General features: G+C 41.1%; 1 protein-coding gene across 4 annotated transcripts in view; it reads left to right on the top strand.

The window, feature by feature from the left end:
• The window catches only part of CFAP95 (cilia and flagella associated protein 95), a 193,403-nt gene extending 172,115 nt beyond the window's left edge, over positions 1-21,288 (top strand). For all 4 annotated transcript variants that reach the window (XR_009541583.1, XR_009541585.1, XR_009541582.1 and 1 more), the window contains one exon: positions 20,876-21,288. The gene's annotated coding sequence lies outside the window, so the exon portion shown is untranslated. The remainder of the gene's footprint in view (positions 1-20,875) is intronic.
• The last annotated feature ends 2,390 nt before the right edge of the window (positions 21,289-23,678 follow it).

The following is a 23,678-nucleotide window of genomic DNA, read 5'->3' as shown; positions in this document are numbered from 1 at the left end:
TCATGGTCCTGACTCTTGTCTTCTATTATCATCCGACTTTTAAGAATCTCCTATCATTTTCCACTGTTACCATCATTTTATTTGGGCTGTAGGTGATCTTTAATATTTCTTATGGATGGACACTTGATTGCCCTGACACCCCAAAACTCAGTGGTGACAAGGTTGGCACGTTCAAACAAGATTTTACTTAAGGTCAAGAGAAATGAGATAACATAGCTTACGAAATAGAGTCACCCTTTATGAACATTTGGAAGAGGGTGCTTTCAATTTCTTTCTATTTGTATTTCCATCTTTGCTTTTCACAGTACTGAGGAGTGTGATGAGCACGTGCAAAAAAGCACTGAGTTCCATCCACAAGTGAGTGTTACTAGGCAGTGGGGGAGAGGATTTGTTGTCAAAGAATGGTTGGGTAGAATATTCCTACTTCACTCCCGTGGTTTCTGTCATCACGTATTTTTAAAAAATCTTCTCTGCAAAGTTCACTTTTGTCATTGTATTTGTTTTCTAATACTGTTGTAACAAATTACCACAAACTTAGTGACTTAACACAAATTTATTATTATATACCTCTGGAGGTCAGAAGTCCAACGTGGGTCTCACTGGGCTAAAATTAAGGTGTTGACAGTCTTTCTTTCTGGAGACTCCAGAGGAGAAGTGTATGTATGTATTTTACCTTTTCTAGCTTCTAGAGGCCACCCATATGGATTGGATTTTTGACTCATTTCTTCCATCTTCAAAGCCAGCAATGTCACATATCTCTGACCCTTCTGTGGTCATGTCTCCCTCTGACTACAGCTGGGAAAGGGTCTCAGATTTTAAGAACCCATGTGATTGGGCCCACCTGGGTAATCCAGGGTAAATGCCTGACCTCAAGGCCCTTAACTTAATCCAATCAGCAAAATCTCTTTTGCCATGTAAAGTTACATATTCCCAGTTTCTGGGGATTAGGACACAGACATCTTTGGAGTGCCATTATCTGGCCTATCATGGTCATGCAAACCACTTTTGATTAGAAGAAAAGAATTGTATCATGAACATGAAATAACTGAAACCTCTTCTGCCTTCCAGGGAGATGATATAGTTCTTCTCCATAGTAGATTAAAATTTTTTTTACTTCTATTAGGAAAACACAGTCATCACTTGGTCTTAACGGGCCTTTTTGGCTATGAAAGGCCTTCCTAGACTTGGATAAGATGGGAAAGGTTCGGAAGAGGAAGAAAGTTGCTCCAAATAATAAAGTAACATGGACTTTGGGAAACTGCACATATGCACATATACCCAATATTTATCAAGAACACTTGCAAGCCATTTACACAGCCAAATTAATAAACCTCTAGTTTAGACTCTCCAATGTGACTGAAATTCCAAATTTTCCTCTGTTTTGTAAAATTTTTAAAAAGAGAACATTGCTTTTGACCTCACATTATGTTACACACATGGAATCTATGTGGAGCAGGGCTTGGAGAGCTTCCTTTGCCTTAGTTGGAGTTTATAGGGATTTTTCCTTATTCCCTGTTCCAGGGAGAAATGTCTACCCATGAGGCCTTGCTGCCTTTGAAATGGTAAAATATCACACACAGGCGCATGTAATAGTGGGGGTGTGGGGAAGGGGAAGATCTCTGGAACTTTGTCAACTTGCAAGACTAAAACGCTATACTTGTTAAAAAGCAACTCCCCATTTTCCCCTCTCCCCAGCCCCTGACCACCACGATTCTACTTTCTGTCTCTCTGATTTTGGCTATGCTAAATATTTCATATAGGTGGACTCATGCAGTATTTGTCTTTTTATGATAAGCTTATTTTATTATACTTAGCATAATATCCTCAAGGGGTATCTGTGTTGTAGCATGTGACAGGATTTAGTTCTTTTTTAAGGTTGAATAATATTCTATTGCATGTGTATACCACATTTTAAAAATCCATTCATTTATCAATGGACATTTAGGTTGCTTCAAACTTTTGGCTGTTGTGAATAATTCTGCAATGTACACAGGTGTACAGATATCTCTTTAAGATCCTGTTTTAAATTTTAATTGGATATATACCCAAAAATGGGATTGCTGGATCCTATCGCCATTCTATTTTTAACTTTTTTGAGGAACCTCCATACTGTTTTCCACAGTGGCTGCACCATTTTACATTCCCACCAACAGTGCACAAGGGTTCCAATTTTTGCACGTCCTTACCCAGACTCTTTTACAGCTGGGTTTTTCATGTGGCTTAAGTGATACCAAGCACATGCCACTGAGAGATGTGGAAGGCAGAAGTTCACATTGTGAAGCTGTTCCTGGGCAAGCGACGTGTGAGATGTTTGGTTTCCTGTGACAGAAGTAGCTGAGGTCCCAGTGGCTGGTACTTAGCTTTGGGGATGTCAAGAAGCAGAACATGGGACATCGATTTCTCTTGCACGGAGATCAGCAGAGGCAGTGGGCAGCCTTCTGACTGTGGCAGCAAACTCCACAGTATTGTTCTGGAAGTTGTTCCTGGAATCTCAGCCTGGTGCCTGCATCTCCAGCTCTTCCAGTGATTTTGTAAACACCTAATTCTAGGAGTGATGGAGGGAGTGGGGATCACATGGTAAAACCTGACTCCCAGTTGTCTGCCTTCTGCTTAAACTTGTTGGAGGGGTTCCTGTTATCTGTGACTGAACCCTGACTGACATAGACCCTCCCTGGTAGGAGCCGCAACGTGAAATAGGGGAGCTTTCAATGCTTATGTCTCAGCTATGCGAGAATGCTTATTTCTCTAAGAGAGAATGGAGATAGCACAGACAGAGACAGAGAGTTTAAGTAAGACTGAATTTAGGTTCCCACTATCCAGGAGGCCCCTCAACGCATATTACCAGTTCATAATTTGGTTATACAACCTGCTTGTGATTACAAGAGATACCCCCAAATCTTTACTATGAATTCTGCCTTTTGCTTAAGCTCATTCGAGATGGATTTCTGCCACTAGCCAATCAAAAGTTGCATTGGGGTGTAGAGTACCTTGGAGATGTTATTACTGGATTATAACTTTAAATAATTAGCCTATTAATTGAGTCCTCCTCTCTACTCTGCCAAATTTACTGTAACTTATTCTGATCATTCAGAGTTTGGAGTGAGAAGGTCAAACCCAAGGCCAGGGCTTGCGTCTGCTTTGGTTCACAACTACAGCTGTCATCCTAACAGATCTTTCACTGCTGGAAAATCACGTCAAATTAAGGGGCCTACTGTTGGCAGCTTAAAAATCTATAAAGTGGGGCTTCCCTGGTGGCGCAGTGGTTGACAGTCTGCCTGCCGATGCAGGGTACACGGGTTCGTGACCCGGTCCGGGAAGATCCCACATGCCGTGGAGCGGCTGGGCCCGTGAGCCATGGCCGCTGAGCCTGCGTGTCCAGAGCCTGTGCTCCGCAACGGAAGAGGCCACAACAGTGAGAGGCCCGCGTACCGCAAAAAAAAAAACAAAAAACTATAAAGTGTACAAGTAGCGTATAACTGGGCCACAAGTGGGCCACCAAGCAAACTGCTCCGCCTAAGACAGTGCCGCCTTCCAACTGGGAGGTGGTGCTCTGCCTTATAAGTGGCTCTCCAGGGTGGCAGTTTCAAATTTAGGAAGATGAGCCTGTCTTTCACTCAAATCCAGTGGAGCAATTAGCAACCCCACAGCCAAATACATCCTGTCCCGAAGAGTGGCCTATTTGAAATTTCAAGCAAAATGTTTCTATTAGCAACTTAACTAGTAACTGTAAACTAGTACTCCTAAGCCTTGCCCATAACCACCACTGGGTGGCAGCCAGCTGCCAAGTGTCAGATCAGCTATAGGAGACAATTTTCGGGCATGTGTGACCACCCTGTGTGTGCTTTTTTGTTTGGAACGATCCCTTACCCCTACCCCTTGCTGAAAGCATACTCCTGGGGGTCATGTTTCTCCATGTGATCCCTGCTCCCTTTGTTACTCCTGCTTTTCAAATCCTTTGACCTGCCCTTGGAGGAGCCAATCTTTGATTAGCCAGTGATCCACCAGACTTGTTCTCCAGAAAGTGAAGTAAGGAAGATACGACCTCATTGGTAGTGAGGACTGGAGTTCAAAGAGCCTATGGACTAAAAGCACAAGCAGTGAAGGAAAAAAATTAATTGGATTTCATTGAAATTAATAACTTTAGTGTATCAAAGAATACTGTCAAGAAAGTGAAAAGACAACCCATAGAATGGGAGAAAATATTTGCAAATCATATATCTAAGGGACTAATATCCAGAATATATAAAGAATTCTTACAACCCAATAACAAAAGACAACCCAATTTAGAAAATGAGCAAAGGATATGAATAGACATTTCTCCAGATAAAGTGTACAAATGGCAAATATGCACATGAAAAGATGCTTAACATCACTAGCCATTAGGGAAACGCTAATAAAACCAACAGTGAGATACCATTTCACACCCACTGTGGTGGCTATAATAAATTTTTTAAAAAGGAAAATAACGAGTGTTAGGGGTTGGAGAAATGGAACCCTTATACATTCCTGGTGGGAATGTAAAATGGTACAGCTGCTGTGGAAAATAGTCTGGCAGTTCACCAAATAGTTAAACATAATGTTAACATATATGACCCAGCAATTCCACTCCTAGGAAAACATGTTCATACAAAAACTCGTATATGAATGTTTGTAGCAGCATTGCTCATAATAGCCAAAAATAGTGAAATCAACCCTGCCCGTAGTAGCTTACAGTCCTGGGGTGGGGTAGGGAATTAGACTGGGTTATATGTGCAGAGAAAGATGTGAGAGGCAGAGAGGTGGTCCCTGCCTGGGGGTGCTTACACTCTGCTGGGGCAAAGAGACTAAAATCAATAGAAACAAACACACATGTAAACCCTATACATAATCAGGAACTGGGCTGAAACAAGGATAAATTTTGGTAAAAAAGCTGGACCTTAAGCAAGGTTTAGTTTGGCGGGGAAGTGGGCTGAGGAGAGACCCTCATGATGTGGAGGAACAAACCAGGGCCAGGGCTCAGGCACTGCAATGCTAATGCAAATGTCAGCTTGGCCACTAGCTGTATGAGTATTTGTAATTTTCTGGGCCTCAACTTCCCAGATTGCAGAAGGGGGAGGTAGATTAGTTAATCTCTATGGTCCTTTAAGAGTTTTTACAAGTTGTTTTTTACAGGTATAGTGAAAAATGGAATTGGTTTAATAAGGGAGGAAAGTCTTGGGAAAAGAACTATAAAACTTATTAGCAAAAGCTAATTCTTCTGATTAGGGGCCACTATTGGCATCTGAAAAGGGATGTTTTGTAGTTTTATTCTTATGGATGTGTGTAGGATTCAGGAATATTTATGTACATGACTGAAGGGGAGGAGGAATGGAATTCCATGTACATCACTGATATTTGACTAAGTGATCTAGTTGATTCTACCAACTGCCCAGATATGGCATATTTGTGCATAAGATTGAAACTGAAACTGTGGAAGCAAAAAACTGTGGGGAAATATGGCATTTTGAAAGAATAACTCCTTGTACTTTTTGTAGTGTGCATAGAGGCAAGACAGAAAGTAGAAGATGAAGATGCCCTTATGTGGCTAGAACTCAGGGCTCCCTCACTGACCACAGCTGTCCCCCGCAACTCTCCACTCCTTCATTCCTGCCAGACAACCTTTTCTCCACATCACTTCTCATCCCTCTGTCATTCTTTATTCTTTCAGTCCGTCAGTCCTCTTTTGACTCCTCTTGACTCCTTATATACTCTGAACTCCAAATCAGTTGTTGCGTTACCCCCAACAATTCTCAAATTAGTTGTCGCTTTGCCCTCCCACCCTGTCTTCCACATCAGTGGGAGCTCCCTCAATCCCCCTCTTCCCTGACAAAGTTTGCCCATGCTTCCTTTTGGGACTTATACCCTGGGAATTTCTCTATATCTTTTCAAACCTCCTTCTCATCTCAGCCAAAATTCTACCATGCCCCCTAACAAGACTAGTTCCTGATACCTGTCCCTTTAATAATGCTGTATATCTGTATATTTTGTCCCTTCCCACTGGCATTTTCCAGTTTACAAAAACAAACCACTTCTTTTTGTCCAGCTTTAATACTCAGAAATATTGGTAATAAACAAAGTAAACTTAATATTTTAACCCGATCTGTTAGCTGTTGTTGAAATTTGAGGGAACAGAGCTTCAGATCAAGTTATGAAGTAGAAGGACACACATTTTGAATAGAAACCCCAACTCAAAGGGGCTTCAACACTGAATGAAAATTCTAAAGAGGGGCTGGCCACAGGGAAAACTTGATTTTGTGACTCACTGATGTCATCAAGAACCTGGTTTCTTTCATTTTGTCTGTTTCCCCTTCCATGGTGTCAATTTCATTTAAAATAAGCTCTTCTTGTGGTCCCAAGATGCCTGCAAGCACTCCCTGAGCCATGGGCTTTCAATACAGGCAAGAGAAACTTCATTGCAACCTCCCCAGCCAAAGCCCTGATGTTTATTCTGATTCGTCTGACTCAGGTTGTGTGCTCACCTCCGATCGCTGTGGTTATGAAGGGAAATGTAATGATTACCATAGCCTCAGTCACATGCTCTACTCCTATAGCTGGAGTGGAGTTTTCTTTCCTGAAACTATATGACTCCCTTAAACTAAATCATAGTGCTTGCCCTTTGCTCATTTACCTACAGGACATGCAGATAGGTTTGGACCACTTACTGACTGCTCTCTGATCCTACGTCTAGTTGGTGCTCTAACTTTTCTTAGCTCCAGCCCTCGCACTCAAGTCAGAGCACTAGATGTTAACAAAGTACCATGTGGAAAGCTCCAGAACCATGTGTGGAAGCCTCTGGGCAGAGATGAAAGGATGCAGGGAAGTGATGGGGTGTGGGGTAAGGACTGCTTAGCCATATAATAGTCATGTGGTGATGCCATGACTTTAACTCTCCAAACATCTGCTGGGAGGCTCCTATTGCTAAAAGTGGAACAGCTGATTAGAGGACAAAATGAATTCTGACCAGAAAGGAAAAGCCAGTTGGTGAAACAGAAGGTATGGGAAACATGGCAGGAAGTGTGAGTCACCTTGAAATTCATCGTGGCAGAGAAGGGGAACAAATGGGTATGTTCAGACACATCCGTTTGCTTTTTTTTTTGGTACGCGGGCCTCTCACTGTTGTGGCCTCTCCCATTGCGGAGCACAGGCTCCGGACGCGCAGGCTCAGTGGCCATGGCTCACGGGCCCAGCCGCTCCGCGGCATGTGGGGTCTTCCCGGACCGGGGCACGAACCCGCGTCCCCTGCATCGGCAGGCGGACCCTCAACAACTGCGCCACCAGGGAAGCTCTTTTTTTTTTTTTTTAATCAGAGAAAGGCAAAATGAGTCCATAGTCAGTTTCTAAAAGGGACTATCACTTAAGAAGAATAAGTAGCTTTTAAAAAAGGAATGCTTACTCTGTAATTTTGGGTTAGCCTAATGAGAAGGACACTGAGAAGACATTAAAGAAATAAAACATGCTCAAGGAACAACCCAAGCTTAGATTTAGAAAGAACAAAAACAACCTCAGAAGCAGGCCACATGGTTAAGGATGCATATAAGACCACAGACATGGCACAAATCTATACAGATGCTACATCCTGAACGCTAACTGTGAATATGTTTATGTAACAATCCAATGTTACATCAATAATAATAAATAAAAATTCTTTTAAAAAAAGTTTGGTGTTTTCACTTATTTTTTAAAGCAAAAAAAAAAAAAAAGCCCACAAAAAAGGAAGAGATTATTGTTTGGGGAAGATGTATAAAGAGAAAGCAGAACCCTTCAGCTGCCTTTTTTGTCTACCTTTCCCCTCTTAAGGAAACTTTTTTTTTTAACATAGAAATGCTAGTACGTCAGAGAGAACTGTAGTCCGAGAGAATAAAGATGATAGTAAGAGTATTAGCCCATTAAAATGCATTTCAGTACTTAAACCAAATGAATTATAGCCAAAGACATTGAAGCAACTTGCTTATGTGTTTATCTTGGGATCTGTAATAGGCAGAATAATGGCTTCCTCCAAAGATGTCCTCATCCTAATCACTGAAATCTGTGACGATGCCACCTGACACGGCAAAAGGGACTTTGCTGATGTGATTAAATTAAAGATCTTGAGATGGAAAGATTACCTGGTTTTCTGGTTGGGCATAATGTAATCACAAGGATCCTTATAAAAAGGAGGCAGGAAAACCAGAGAAGATGATCTGATCATGGAAACAAAGGTCAGAGTGATGCGATTGCTGGCTCCTGGCCATGAACCAAGCAAGTAACATGGGGGCCTTTAGAAGCTGGAAAAGGCAAGGGACTGGGTTCTGCCTTCAGAGACTCCAGAAGGAATGCAGCCCTGCTGATACCTTGATTTTAGCCTGGTGATACTGATTTCAGACTTCTGAACTTCAGAACTGTAATATGACAAATTTGTGTTTTTTTAAGCCAATAAACGTATGGTAATTTGTTACAGCAGCAATAGGAAACTAATACAGGATCATTACTTCAGACTTGGAAAACCACTGCAAAAAGAAAAGTTACCCAAGGCTGGTGGTGGGCATGTTCCAATTTTATAAGGAGAATTCACAAACTTGATATTAATTATTGGTGAAATTTTGAACTAAATTACTAAATAAGTAGTTTGCAAGCACTTAGAAAGGTAGAAAATCATCAGGAACAAGTATAAATTAACTAAGACTCAAATATCTCCAAATAGGTGACTGAGGTTTTCAACCTATTAGAGTTATTATTAGGGATATGTCTGTGTGGAGCAAACAAAAGATTAAGCAAACCTTTTGATAAAGTGCCCTATGATAATTATGCAGACAAACTAAATAAATGTAGACTAAACCACAGAAAATTTAGATGAATTCATAGTTGACTGAACAAATGTACCTGAAGTATATTGATTTAATGGATCAAAGCCAATTTGGAAAAAAAAAGTCTTCCTTACTTTTTCTGACCAAATCCTATTAAGAGTTTTTAAAATCAACAACATGGATGGCTGTAAATGTATCCTACTGAGACAATATTAATAGGTGGGTGGAAAGAATTAGTATTTTAGAAATCTCAGGGTGGAAAAGTTGGACATAAGCTAGCAAGATAAAATTGAAAAGGGATGTATGTAATATCTGGCACTAGTTTTAAAAGAAACATTTGCAAAATTACAGTGTAGGAGAGATCTGGAATGGCAGAAATTCTTATTTCAGAACAAAATGATTCTTGGCGATTTTAGTCGATGATGAATGAACTTTGAATCAAGTAGAGTGTGGTCTAACTACGAGTTAATCTTGGGTTGCATTTTTGGAAGCTAGGCCTTCAGATCTGCCGTGGTCTAACTGCTGCTGGAGTAGGGACCTCGTTTTGCCACCACACAAGCAGGCTGTGATCTAAAGGCCTCTGGAAGCCATATCTGTGATCGTGGGTCCTGAAGATATAAATATGCAGGTGTCTCATGGGGCCAATGCATAGACCAGCTTGGTTAGAGTAGAGGGCTCTCGTTGGAGAAGAGATGAGAGGAATCAGGTTGGCAGGGTAGGTTAAGGCAGATTGCGGAGGCTAAGCTCTTGAATTCCCAGCCTAAAGAGTGTAAGTCATCTTTTAGGCAATAAGGAGGTTTCAAACATTCTTAAGGGGTGGAGGGCAGATGAGAATTGTGTTTTTGAGGTTAGATCTGACATTTTGAATGACAGAGAGGCAATGTGATGGAAAAGTAAGGGTGGGGTGGTATTCTGGTCTTCAATTTACTGGATATTTAACTCTGAGCAAGATTCTTTACCTCTCTGTCTCCTTTACCTTCCTGTCTCCTTACCTGTGATATGGGAATAATAATAGAATTTACCTTATAAAGTTGTTTGAGGATTAAAGACTTAAAATGTATGAATTGCTTGGAACAGTTCCTCGTATAAAATAGTGCTCAACAAATTCTAGCAAGTCACTACTATTAGAGTTCAAACTGGAATGTGTGGGCACTAAAAACTACAGAAAGGGAGGGACAGCTGCATGGAGCATGATGAAGGCAAAATCCAGAGACCTTGTTGCTTTCCTGGACCTTAGCCTGTTCTTAGCTGTCTCTCTTGCGTGTTCTCGCCTTTGCTCTCATCATGGCTGCAGGGCTGGGTCTGCATGGTGTTCCACCTGGTTGCCTTGCAGCCTGAAGTCTTCCCCTCACCCATGCCCAGTGATCTCCATAGTCATTTAACTCTTACATTATATTTCCTTAATTATCTTTTCATGTGTGCACATGTCTCATTCTGCTCAGTTCAGCCTTATTGAGGTCAGGGACTGTTTTACATATTCCTTTTTATCTCCCACAACATCTGGCGCAGTGTCTTGCACACGCTCCAAAACTGAATATTATTAATAAAGGCACAGGTTAAGTTAGTGATGATTCCAAGCTTCCAAGCATTTGTTATGGGGAAAATGGTGGTGCTGAGGATGAAAGAGTGAAGCACAATGAGAAGCAATTAGCTTTAAAAGTCAATGTGTTCCGCTTGGGGTATAGTGAGGTCATAAATTACTTGGGGTTAGTTTCCAAAAACACTAAAGCAGAAATCTAATGGAGACAAAATTACCATTTAAATCCCTTAAATCTCCAAGTCTCTCTCTAAGTGATTTCAGTTGCATTGGAACTGGTCATTCTCTCTTCAGTTGAACACAGATAAAGTTACTGGGTTATGTTTGGAGGACATGCTGCACCAAAAGTTATGCTTTCCTGGATGTGTATGTGGTGAGGGTTCTGTCTGCATCTTTCCAAAGTGGGTGTTGTGAATTATGCATATTCACAGTGTGTATGATTGGACTCCATTGTAATTATGTGGCTTTCAGGTAGAGAGGATGAATTCCCTCCGCTCTTTTTACTCTTCCCTCCTTCTCTCCATAGTTGTGCCTCCATTTTCTACACTATCCCAAATACCCATACAGGGTAAGAAAGCAAAGGATATTCAGGAAATGCTCTTCATTCCTTTAGCAGATGTGGACTATTGCATCAATCAGCAGATTAGTAGACCGTTTGGGATAAAAAAACTATCAGCCTAATACTGTGTGTAACTATTCACAGTTATAATTCAGAGGGGACATTTTTAAAACATCAGTTAACTTTGGAATGAAAGGTGCAAATCCAAGTGCAATGTTTCACTAAGCTAGACTTAAGAAACAATTTTAACAATCCTGATGAATATGGAAGCCAGCAATTGAATAAAACAACCCTTTAGGCATCTCATCCTGGGAACAATCTAGCCATGCAGTGATGGTCAATAGACAAGAGTTGACTGATAGAAATTAGCCATGAGCTAAGCCTAAATATGAGCAACATGAGTTCTTCACCTCCAGTGCCTGAGAAGGGTTACCTTGTTTTGTTGATATTGCTGTTAAGGAAAAATAAAATCATGAATCTGGATATCCTTCCCCTTGATATTAACCATCTGCCCAAATGTAACCTACTTATTTCCTAGCTGACATTCGACTTTTGTGGTTCTTTCTTTTCATAGTGATTATATGAAAAGTCCCTAATGGTGACTGGTGTTCACTAATGTAAAGTGGAACCATCATTTGGAGGCTGGCTTCAAGTTCTTTTTCAACTAGAAGCCCCTGTCTCCAAAATTCCTTAAATTCAAATATTAAAACTCCAAGAGGATGGCAAGGCAAACCCATGTTCCTTGTGAAAACCTCCCAAAGGAAATCTGTTTTGAAAATTCTTTTAGAAGGTGAGAAGGAAGAGTTGAGCAAAAGGATGCAAGGCCAAGGTCAACGAGCACTGACTGAAGGGAAAAGGGATGTCAGCCTGTTTTTTAGGATCCCCCCCAGGTGCAGAGAGGAATACTTACTCTGCTAATGGTGAGCAGCTGTTCAAACAGAGGGGCTAACCTCAACTGTCTTAACTAAAAGTGGTTGAAAAAATAATGTTTAAAACAAGTGACAAACAAATAAAAAATAAAACAAGTGACAAGAAGCTATCTCTAAATTTGAAGGATTATGCAGCAAAGGTGGGATTAGAAGATACTCCTTAAACTAAAGCTACTGAATATTTTGCTCACTTTGACTTTTGTTTGGTTTATTGCCTGCATGCGGTTAGTCCCATTAGAGAGAGAAGTACTTGCTTCCATGAGCCCAAGTGTTTATTGCGTGGGTAACACTGGGGAGACTCCAAAAAAATCTGGAGTGATACCCATAACTAGTCACACCCTTGGAAGTTTTCTCATCAGCCTGAAATATGACTGAGTCTTAAAATGTTAAACAGAAGGGAGAGTTAATTTTTGTTGAGCCTTATTTCCATTGGTAAGAGAATTACAAATAACTGCAATGAGATGCCTGGTGAGGGCATTGCTCCCTAGATGGAGATGCATTCAGTGTACCCCTATTTATCAATCAGTATTTTCCACTTCCCCGTAAGCCTTTTAAATAACTAATTCAATGTGCTCTTCTGGAGGCTTCCTGGGTCAGAGGCTGTGTGGCATCTGCTTTTGTGTTTTTCCAGCCCCTACCTTTTCTGCAGTAGGTTTGATTCACAGTGACCCAGGAGGATCTCATGAACATTTAAAGCCCAAATGTAGGTGGAGGAAGTGGAGAGACTGGCTTGTTTCTCACTTGGTGGGTGATGACGTGTTGGAGATGGATGTGAATGCCAAGAGTCCAAAGGAGAGAAAGACGCAACTTGAACTGGAATTCTAAACTCTTTCCCAGCAACTGCTGTGTGATGGACACAGTTGCTCTTGAAGGTAGAAATCTGTTCTGTTCCAGATTCTCTGGTTTTTATTCTCAGATGTTGACCAGAATTTCAATCCAGTTGAGATGGATACTGTGTTAGTGGAATTTACATTGCACCACTTAGAAAATGTTTCCCTTTCAGTTGGCCCTGACCTATGTGTTTCTCCCTCTGTCTTCCTCTTGCAGAGATAAAATGCTCTGCAAAGACTTAATGGTTTTACAGCCATGCAGCTGGCAGCAGTAGATCACAGAGCTCAGTGCAGAAATCCAATTATTTCCTTTGTCTGAGATGAAAACCGATACGTTGGGGGTGGTGGGGGAAGGGCCTCTGCTGCAGGGTTGCTTTTTTTTTTTTTCACATCTTTATTGGGGTATAATTGCTTTACAATGGTGTGTTAGTTTCTGCTTTATAACAAAGTGAATCAGTTATACATATACGTATGTTCCCATACCTCTTCCCTCTTGCGTCTCCCTCCCTCCCACCCACCCTCCCTCCAGGCGGTCACAAAGCACCGAGCTGATATCCCTGTGCCATGCGGCTGCTTCCCACTAGCTATCTACCTTACATTTGTTAGTGTATATATGTCCATGCCTCTCTCTCGCCCTGTCACAGCTCACCCTTCCCCCTCCCCGTATCCTCAAGTCCGTTCTCCAGTAGGTCTGTGTCTTTATTTCTGTCTTACCCCTAGGTTCTTCATGACATTTTTTTTTTCTTAAATTCCATATATATGTGTTAGCATACGGTAGGGTTGCTTGATGTTAAGATTTTGTTCTAGAAAGGACAGGTTCTCTGATGCAGCTTGATTCCTGGGTCACAGAAGCTTACTTTTCTCTCCAGTTGGTGCTGGCCACCTGAACACACTTGGGATCCAGAAAATAGGATAAAAGAACCCCTTAGTCTACTGGCTCCTTTAGGGCTTAAGATGAGTGGTTGAACTAGCATTAAATAGCCTAGGCCAATGATGATGGTGATTCCAACAACTTACTGTCAATGTAGGAGATATTTGGGGAGTAATTTGAAAAGAAAAGCTGCCACTGAGAACACCTAAGCCTTGGAAAGCAAATGTAGAAAGAAATTCATTCACAGAGAGGTTAAGATAGCCAGAAACACCACTCTCTGGGGTGTTTCATTTGCTTAGGGTAGGTAGGAGAATTTCCAACTCCAAAACAAAGAAAGAATATTTATGTCTCAGTTTTGAAAAGAAGTAGCCATTGAAAAATGCAAAAAGAATAGAAACAGCTACATAGTTTCATAGTTATCAGAAACCACTCTGTCACCCTACCTGATACTCTCATATGTTCCCTCTCCATTTTGTCCCAACAATCTTGTAAAACGATATGATTATGAGCTTCTTCACAAAGGAGCCCAGAGAAGTGACTTATTCAAAGAATTAAATAATTAAAATTAGAGCTGGGATCAAAAATTGGGCAGGATAGGATAGGGCAGGAGTGTGGACCTTGAAGTTAAAGAGATCTGGGTTTGAATTCCTGTTCTGCAGCATAAGAGCTCAGATCTCTTATCCAAGCATTCATTCCTTTATCTATAAAATGGTGAAATAGTTCTTACCTTGGTGATATGTTATGAGGATTACTGATAATGTACATAACTGTATTTTCCCCATAATAATCCTGTAGAGTAGGTGAAAGGCAACAGTGAGTAATAAGACAGAAAGGAAATTGGACTCATTATGGAGGAACTAAAATCCATCAGCTCTGCCTGTCAAGATGCTTGGCCACAAGGGATAGAGATGGGCTTTGACCAACAGTGATATGGCATGGCTGAGCCTATTATAGGCTTAGTGGAAGCTTATAGGAAATATAGCACTGTAGAATAACAAAGCTTTTCCTATATGGCCATAGTTAGACTTTTTTATTTTTTTAAATTTATTTTATTGACGTATAGTCGATTTACAATGTTGTGTTAATTTCTACTGTACAGCAAAGTGATTCAGTTATATATACATTCTTTTTCATATGCTTTTCTATTATGGTTTATCAGAGGATATTGAATATATTGTAGTTCCCTGTGTTATACAGTAGGACCTTGTTGTTTATGCATTCTCTATGTAATAGTTTGCATCTGCTAATCCCAAACTCCCAATCCATCCCTCCCCCACCCACCCCTCCCTCTTGGAAACCACAAGTCTGTTCTCTATGTCTATGAGTCTATTTCTGTTTCGTAGATAAGTTCATTTGTGTCATATTTTAGATTCCACATATAAGTGATATCATATGGTATTTGTCTTTCTGACTTACTTCACTTAGTATGATAATCTCTAGGTCCATCCATGTTGCTGCCAATGGCATTAGCTCATTCTCTTTTAGGCCATAGTTAGACTCTTGAATACAAACTCCAGCCTAAAAGTATAAAAGGCAGGAGTCTTACTTTACATGGGATGCTTTGTCTTCTGAACCTCAGCCATGCCCCTATGAAGAGCTAGGACCCACTCACTCAAGTATCCTCTCCTATTGTCTACAATTTGCTGTTGTCTACAATTTGCTGTTGTCTACAATTTGCTTATTGGCTGGTTTGGGAATAAACTGAAGTTAAAGCATTGTTAAAACCTCATCCAAGTCATCATGCTTGTCAGTCCTCAAACTTGGACCATCCCTTTATGGTCTGGCCTAGCTAACTAATTTATGCCAAAGAATAATGAATTTAAAAGATACAGAGTAGTAGGTCAGGGGATGAAAAGAAATGCTGAGCAACCAGACCTCCATAGAAGGGAGTCTGGGCTAATTTGAGATCTACTGGAGGCAGAAATGACTGAGCAGTCTTTCAGGGGTTCCACTGATGGGTTGATTAGTTTCAATGATTTTCCCAAACTTGGGTCACTCCCCTGAAGATTCAAAGTCCTAGGGGAAAAAATCTGACTGGTCCAGTTCAGGTCACATGTTCACTGTCTCACCCAGACCCTATCCAATGAAGGAGGGGCATTTTTTTCAAGGAAGCTAAGGTAGAAGGGAAGCTGAGTAGGTCAAAACATCTGGCTGTCTCTCCTCCTGTTAGGATACTCAGTAGAAAAGTTACAGTCTCCTGATGTTGTAGCCCCACAGTCTTTCTCTGAGGAAAGCTGCCTCTGCAGAGTACAGTGAAAGAATGATTAACTAAAGCCTGTCCACGTTTTGCATATCACTCCTGGGCTAAGTACATCTATGCCTGTTAGTGAGTGAACAAGCTTCAGTATAATCTAATATGAAAACTGCAACTGAGTACCTCACAGTTCAAACACTGCAGGGTTGCATTTTGAACAAGAAGTCAGTATTTTGGCATCTATGCACATATCTGGAAATACGCCTCCTGATACGTGAATAAGAAGCTTATTCGATTCTAGGTTTTTTTGCTTAGAAAGGTATCTCTCCTAAGCAGCTGGAAAACAGGAGCTGTTTGGGATTGCAGCAGGAAGCATCACAGAAGGACTAATGTCTTGGCCACCTCAGTTTTCTGGGGAATGGCAGATGAGTCTCAGCTGTTCTGTCCCTGCAGCCTAATATTCTGGTTCATCCTAGGTCAAAGCATTCCAAAACAGCTCTTCAACACCCAATCCACTCCCTAAGCAAAGTGGCTTCACTCTGAGGCCTGTTTCTCTATCCCTGCCCCCTCTCCCTACATTCTCAGGGGCCAAGGACTCTCTCCCCACACAGCCCTCTCAGAATCTGTTTTTAGCAAAGGATGTGAAGTACTCATTCATAAAAAGAGTAAACAATAGCTAATATTTGTGTAACACTTCATATGCTTTTAAATGTTATCTCTTTCAATCTTTGCAATGACCCCAAGAGCTGGAATGCTTATTTTCCCCTTCATATCCTCTCTGTACCTTTCTCTATCCTTCTGACTGTCCCCAGGAGACTGACTTTCTATGGACTATGTCACAGGCTGCCTTGCCCATTGGTTTTTTTCTTGGGTTTGGCCAGTGGGAGGCTCCAGCAGGATAGAGGTGGGTGAGAGGAGAAGGAAATCAAGGTATGTTTTCCCCTGGCTCCCTCCGTGCTGGACCAGGGATTAATACCATCTGTATTTCCCTTGAAAGGCCACAGCTCCTGCTGTGTAGCCCTTTTCTCTAGCTACAGCCATAGCTCTCTCCTCTCATGGTAACTGTCCTCTCTCCTTGTCCCTTCACATCTAGGAGTGATAAGGGCTCCCTTCCCGCAGTGCTTCGATACATCTTGTTGGTTTCTCTGAACCCTTAACTGAGCTTTGTAAATAGTCCCCCATTTAACCCTCCTCAGTTACCCTGTTTGAGTGTATTATCTATTTGCTGCTGGGATTCTCCCTGTTCCAGCTGAGTATTACTGTCCCTATTTTATAGGCAAAAAAACTGTGGCCCAACAGTGTTGAACACAGGTTGTCCATCTACAAAACCCAGTGTCCCTCTTCTAACCTTGTCTATGCAACCGTCTTCATATTTAAGAGAGCTCATTGTCTTTAGCTAAAGTATTACTCTGGCCTTTCAGGCCTTAACTCATATGTGGGGATGTATTTTTGGAAGAGAAACTCTTTCTTCTTCCCACCAGGAATAGGTTCCACTCTGTCCCACCCACCACATGTGATCTGGGACCTCATTTTCAGTTTGTGAAGAACCTTTTCTTCTTTAGTTTAAAAAGAATTATTGTGAATTCCCTCTTTTCACTAAGGAATACCTCCTGAGATTTTGATATTTTCAATCCTATTAAGCAGAACTCTTAAACTTAATTATTTGAAAACAACATTAACAAAATCTGATTCAAGGCAAGTCCTGAAATGCCAGATCAAAAAGGAAACTTATTAGCTATCTTTTTTTCTATTCTAGATGCTACAAAACACATTAGAGCTGGAAATGCCTTTAGAGATTATCCAGATTCTTAACCTCATTTTGAGTAACATAGACCCTCTTAAAATTTGAAAATCTATGAACTCTTTTCCCTTAGAAATGCAAATTCTCTCTCTCTCTCTCTCTCTCTCACACACACACACACACACACATGCATGCACACAAAATATTACCTATAATTTGAAGGTTCATTGTCATCCTGAAGCCCACTCATTGGCCCCCATATTAAACCTCCCTATCCTAGGCTAATTCCTTAGTTTTACAGATATGGAAGCTTATACTCAGTCAGTAAAATGCAGTAAATGACTGGCCCAAGGTCACACACGTCATTAGTTGGTGTATCAATCAGGTTGGGCTAAGTTATGCTACAGTAACAAACAACAAAATGTCCATGTCGTAAAACAACATATTTATTTCTCATTCATGCTGTGTTTCCACTGTAGGTTAGCTAGGTGCTCTGCTCCATATAATTTTTACTTTGGAATACAAGATGACAGACAGATGTCATCTAGAACATCATCTGTCAACATGACAGAAGAAGAGAGAACATTGCACACGATGTGCTGATTCTAAAGCTTCCGCCTGAAAGGGACACATCACTGCTATTCATATTTCATTGGCCAAAGCAAATCATATGGTCATACCTAACCTTAAGGGTGGCAGAGAAACATTGGTGGATAGTGCAATTGATGAAGAAAGCTGGAAAACCCAGAAGTAGAACCAAGGCATTTTAATTTTTTGTCCAGCACTCTGTACACTCCCAAGGTTTCCACAGTATAATCTAATTCTTCTGGGTGTATCCCACAGGTTTGTCATTAGCTTGGGAAGGCTGTATTTCTGAAATGCAATCAAGACAAAGTTGGAGGCTTCTGTTTATCTTATTCATAAATGCTGATTTTCTGGCACAGTTCATTTAAGATGCTACAGTAATGACGGAGGCCTGTTCACACTGGGTGTGTTGTCTTTAATTTTATAGAACACTCATTTTTCAAACTAAAAATCCTTTCTACTGTCTGAATTGTTCTTATGCTTCCAATACTCATTTGCTGACCCTTCATAGCTTGGGACCCATGGTGTTACCAATGCAAACACAGAGGAGTTTCTGGATTTTTCTACTTTAACAATGGGTGATAGTTGTGGCTCTATTTTTTATCTTCAATTCTTCATTCATTCCCCAATTTACTGAATACCTGCTTTGCCCTGAGGGCTGTGATGAGAACTAAGTTAGAAAATTCACAAAGCCTGGTGCAGAGTAGTTCCTCAAAACATGTTGGCTGGTTTGTTTGTATGTGTTTATTTTTTATTTTGAAATCAATGTAGGATTAATGCTTGAAAGCACACACTTACTATAAGATTTAGATGATTTTATTAACTTCTCTGTGCCTCAGTTTTCTCATTTATTAAACAGGAACAATAATACTACCGAACCCTTGGGCTGTGATAAGGATTAATTGTAATAATACATGGAAAGCATCTACCCTAGGACACCTGGCTTGGAGAAAGTCCTTGATGGCATTAGCTATTGTTCCTGTTATCAGCAAGATTACTAGAAAATATGACGGCTATTTACCAATTGGCACTGTAGCAAGGAGAAAAAAGTATAGGCTTTGGAATTAGGTAGCTTTGAGTTCCAATCTCAATTCTGTCGTGGTGTGAATTTAGGCAAGTTACTGTTCTGAGCTTTGGCCTCTTCTACAGCATTCGTACTAGCCCTACTCCCCTTGCAGGGTGCTTGGCAGTCCCTAGGGGGATACAGTATCATAGTGTATCACCCAGTGCATGGCATGTTGGAGACAGTGAATAAATATTAGTTCTCTGGATGCTGTGGGGCATACAAAGATGAACAAAGGAAACAAACCCTCTCTTTCCCGACTTCCAGGGATTTTTAATCTTGCTGTGGAGATAAGACATGTCCACAAATAACTATAGATACCCTAAAATGGTGAGTGCTGTGAAAGAGCTACAGCTAATGGGCTGTGGGTGTCTGCAGTCAGTGGGTTACTAAAAGAGGGTCATTTGAGCTGGGCTGTTGGCTTTGGCTGAGAAAAGGAGCTCTTTACTAAGGAGCTACTTTAATTTACAAACCCTGCTTGTTTTCCTTTTTCTCTCCCTCCTCATTACCACCTCCTCACCCCCAAACCCCAGAATACCCTATTATGCACCACTGGTAATTTTTGTGTGGAGGGGAGAAATTCATTATCCTCACTGCCAGTAGAGTTTGCTGATGCACTCTGTTTTCGGGCTGTGATATTTACAGCATCTCAGTTAAGATTTAATTTTCTATTATTCTCTGAACTTTGCAGCCCTCATTTTTCATTTGCTGTCTGAGATGTGTTGCTCCAGCACCCTGGAACCACTGCTGGAAAGACTTATTTAACATTCAGAATCGATGAACAAACAGGAGAAACATTTTCCCAGAGACAGGCCACAAGGGATGTGAGCTTTAGCTTTGATTCTTAGTAATAGTTTTATACTCTTCTTTCTGCTTTCTGTGGCTAACTGCACTTCTCTACCTAATTATCAGATAAGATGCCTTGCAGGTACCTGAACTTGGGTGTTCTTGCCTGGAAATGTTATAGTCCAGGATCTCTCTGGTGTTGTTATTATTTCCTTTTAATCTTGGCCTCTGGATTTGTTTGATACCACAGGAAATCTTTTTTTTTTTTCCTTTTTCTCTCATGAGTCTCTTGCTAGAATTGCCCTATGACACAAAGACTTGTCTAAAGAGATCTCAGGGCTAGCAGGCCTTTTTCCTGCCTCATTATTTTTGGATTCATTTGGTTGCTGAAACAGAATTGTGATTAAAGTGTTTATCCACTCCGGAGCTCATTGCTTCCTACACAGCACCTTCCTCTTGACTCCATGAGAGTGTTCATCAGGGATGGAGGTGGTTGAATATTTTCTCATTCCATTGCTTTCACTCTCAGCCCATCTACTAAGGTGTTAGCAGACTTACTGTCATTCTTGACCTGTGACATTTTGGTAACTGCCTGCTCTTCTCCAATGTATATATCCACATCACTGCACTGGAAGCAGCCATTTTATACAACTTGACTATGCCTTCCTAGCCATACCTTATCAGTGGGTAGGAACTTAACAAAAACAGTCTTCCCTGGGATATTGGATTTGGGACTGAGAGAGAGTTAGGCCAGTCTCTTTATAGGGACTGGAGCCATGAATGTGAAAGTGAGGGTGAAACGGAGCAGGACCCTATGGTCCTTACCCCCATGTCCTCAGCCTGCCTGCTATCTGCAGAAAATTTTAGCCAAAGAATAAGTTTAATCAGAGAAGTGAGAAAATGCAGAAGCAAAGGAAAACAGTCAAAGGAGACTGAATAATAATAGTTTAGTCATTTAATCAAAGTCAAGGACCTTTAGTTCCTCCTCAAAGGCTGTAGATAATATCCTGAGCCACGTCCTGTGAGCTGTCTTATAGATACAGAAACCCCCACCAGGTGGAAGAAGTGAACTACATGATGACCAGGCTGCAGCCATGACATAAGCTGCCACAATTCCGAGAATTGGCCTCAAAGAAATGGGAACAAATAGACCACGGAACTGAAGATTAACTGCACTTAAAACATCAAGATGATGCTGGTCAGACCACTGATGACCAGTTTCAAGACGACTCTCAGAGCTGACTGTGCTGTTTCTACATGTGGCCCCCTCCCTCTGTCTACAAAAGCTCTTGTCCACTGATTGTGTGGGGGGGAGTCAGCCTTTGGACAGGAGTCCGCTCTCCGCCCTGCCCCCTTCACTGGTTGCCGGCCTCAAAAATAAAGCAAACTTTCCTTTCCACCAACCTGGCCTCTTTATTGGCTTTTGAGCAGCGAGCAGCCGGACCCCACTTTTGGTTACAAGGGGAGTTAGATGCCATTTTTCTTCTAGGTGGAACCAGAGCTCAGTGAGAAAAAAAATAGAGCAGGCATGCAGAAAGGGGAGAGTGGAGACATAGAGATGGAGGGTCCCGAGGGCAACTTGGAGCTCTGGTACTATTTGTTCCTACAGACAAGTAGTGTCTTTCTTTGAGTGAGATTGATTCTTCATTGGGTACCACAGATACCCTCAAACCTTTCCAATAAATCTCCTCATTGGCTTAGACTAGTGCAAGTTGGTTTCTCCATAGTTAATCAAAGAGTCCTATTTGTCACATGTTTTTCTATACCAAATTGCTGGTTTCATGTTTCTGGTGATAGCTAACAAGAGAAAGCTTACACCATTATTCAGTACCTTTCTGACCACAAAGAAAAATGTTGAAACTTAAATGTGCTCAAAAAAGAACCATTAGATATACTCAAAAAATTGAAATCAAGGTCCTAAAGAGATATCTATACACCCATGTTCATAGCAGGATTATTAACAATGGCAAAAAATGGGAAGCAACCAAAGCAACCATCAGTGATGGAATGGATAAACAGAACATGGTCTATACATACAAGGGAATATTATTCAGCCTTAAAAAGGAAAGAAATTCTGTCACATGCTACAACATGGATGAAACTAGAGGACATTATGCAAACTTAAATAAGCCAGTCACAAAAAGACAAATACAGTATAATTCCATTTATACAAGGTACCTAGAGTAGTCACATTCATAGAGACAGAAAGTATCAATAGAATGGTGGTTGCCAGGGGCTGGGGGGAGGGATGAATGGGAAGTTATTGTTTAATGGGTACAGAATTTCAGTTTTGAAAGATGAAAAGAGAGACCTGGAGATTAATTGCCCAACAATGTGAATGTACATAACACTACTGAACTATACGGTAAAAATGGTTGACAAGGTAAATTTTACACTATGTATTTTTTAATCACAATTTTAAAAAATAATAAAATTCCCTGAAGAATATCACTGATTTCTGGAATGTGGACAGAGGTAGTGGGATGAGCCTGGGCTATGAGTGAGAAGCCCTTATTCTATTCCTGGCTTTGGACTCAAAGAAGCATGACTTGTCCAGCACCATTTAACTTCCTTATGCCTCACTTCACTCATATGTTCCTTGAATTCATTAATACAAATCTCTGCTATGTAGTTTCTAGGTCCCTGCAAAATGCTGGGAACATGAAGATGAACAAGATGTAGGTTGCTGGAGAAGCTTATCCACAGGGAGTGATCTCTGAGCATGTCTAGAAAGATGAACTGAGGAATTCACCAGGTGGGAAAGTGAGAGATGGCATTCCAGGCAGAGAAGCAGCATGCACAAAAACCCAGAGTCATGAACAGGCCTGATACGTTTAGAGAAATCTGAGAAACACTTTTGTGTTGAAGTCTGGGCAGCAGATGGGGACAGATAAGACAGTGGTGGGAGATGGTGCTGAGTAGGGAGACCAAGACTGGACTGTGGAAGGGCTTCCTACTGATTATTTGAGAAACAGGCAATGTTTCCCTCTACATGTTCTGTGGACCTCTGGCCCCTCAAGAGGCTCTTAGGGAAATAATCTGGGAGATGTTCCACACTCTACCTCCTTCTTGGATATTTTGGATATCCCTTAGCATACAAAAAGTTAGAAGAATTCCTGTTATAAAAATCCTGACTGACTTTGTTTAACACAGCATTTCCCAAATTTATATCCGTGGAATTTTTTTTGTATATATCCTTTAGTGGCAGACCTACCTTTTAAAAAATCACTTTGAAAATCTGTGTTAAGTCTGGGACCCTGGAATATAGGGCACACTTAATTTTCGTTTCGTCTTTTAAAACATGAGGGAGTTTTACTGGGAGGTGATCTCTCATTCTGTATTTTCAAGACTCTGGTTCCTTAACTGCCTTCTTCTGCTAACTTTCCCAGATGGGGAGATGTCATATAGGAGAAAGCTACAATGTAAGAGGCAGCTGGATTAGGCATCTGTGTACATGTTCTGCCCCAAAGGCATGCCCTACTTCTTCCCTCTACCTCCAGAAGCAGGTCTCTGAGACAAAGATTTAAGTGCAAGTAATTTATTTGGGAAGTGATCCCAGGAAACATTCGTGGTGGAGTGAGGAAGTGAAGCAAGGGAGGTAAGGCAGTGGATAAATAATGTGTTATCAAGCAATTTTTTTACTGGGGACAACTGGGGCTTTGGGGAGCTCTGAGAGGTAGTGTAGACTTTGCACCTCCAAGTTATTCTACTGGAGTGGCGAGGGATCTGGGGCATCTGTCCACCAGCTCCTGCCAGTGAGTAGTTTAGGGTTGATCCTTTTA

Source organism: Lagenorhynchus albirostris, chromosome 7 (assembly GCF_949774975.1).
Source record: "Lagenorhynchus albirostris chromosome 7, mLagAlb1.1, whole genome shotgun sequence".
NCBI lineage: Eukaryota > Metazoa > Chordata > Mammalia > Artiodactyla > Delphinidae > Lagenorhynchus > Lagenorhynchus albirostris.
The sequence above is the reverse complement of the archived record's forward strand: the minus strand, read 5'-3'. Positions and strand labels throughout refer to the sequence as shown.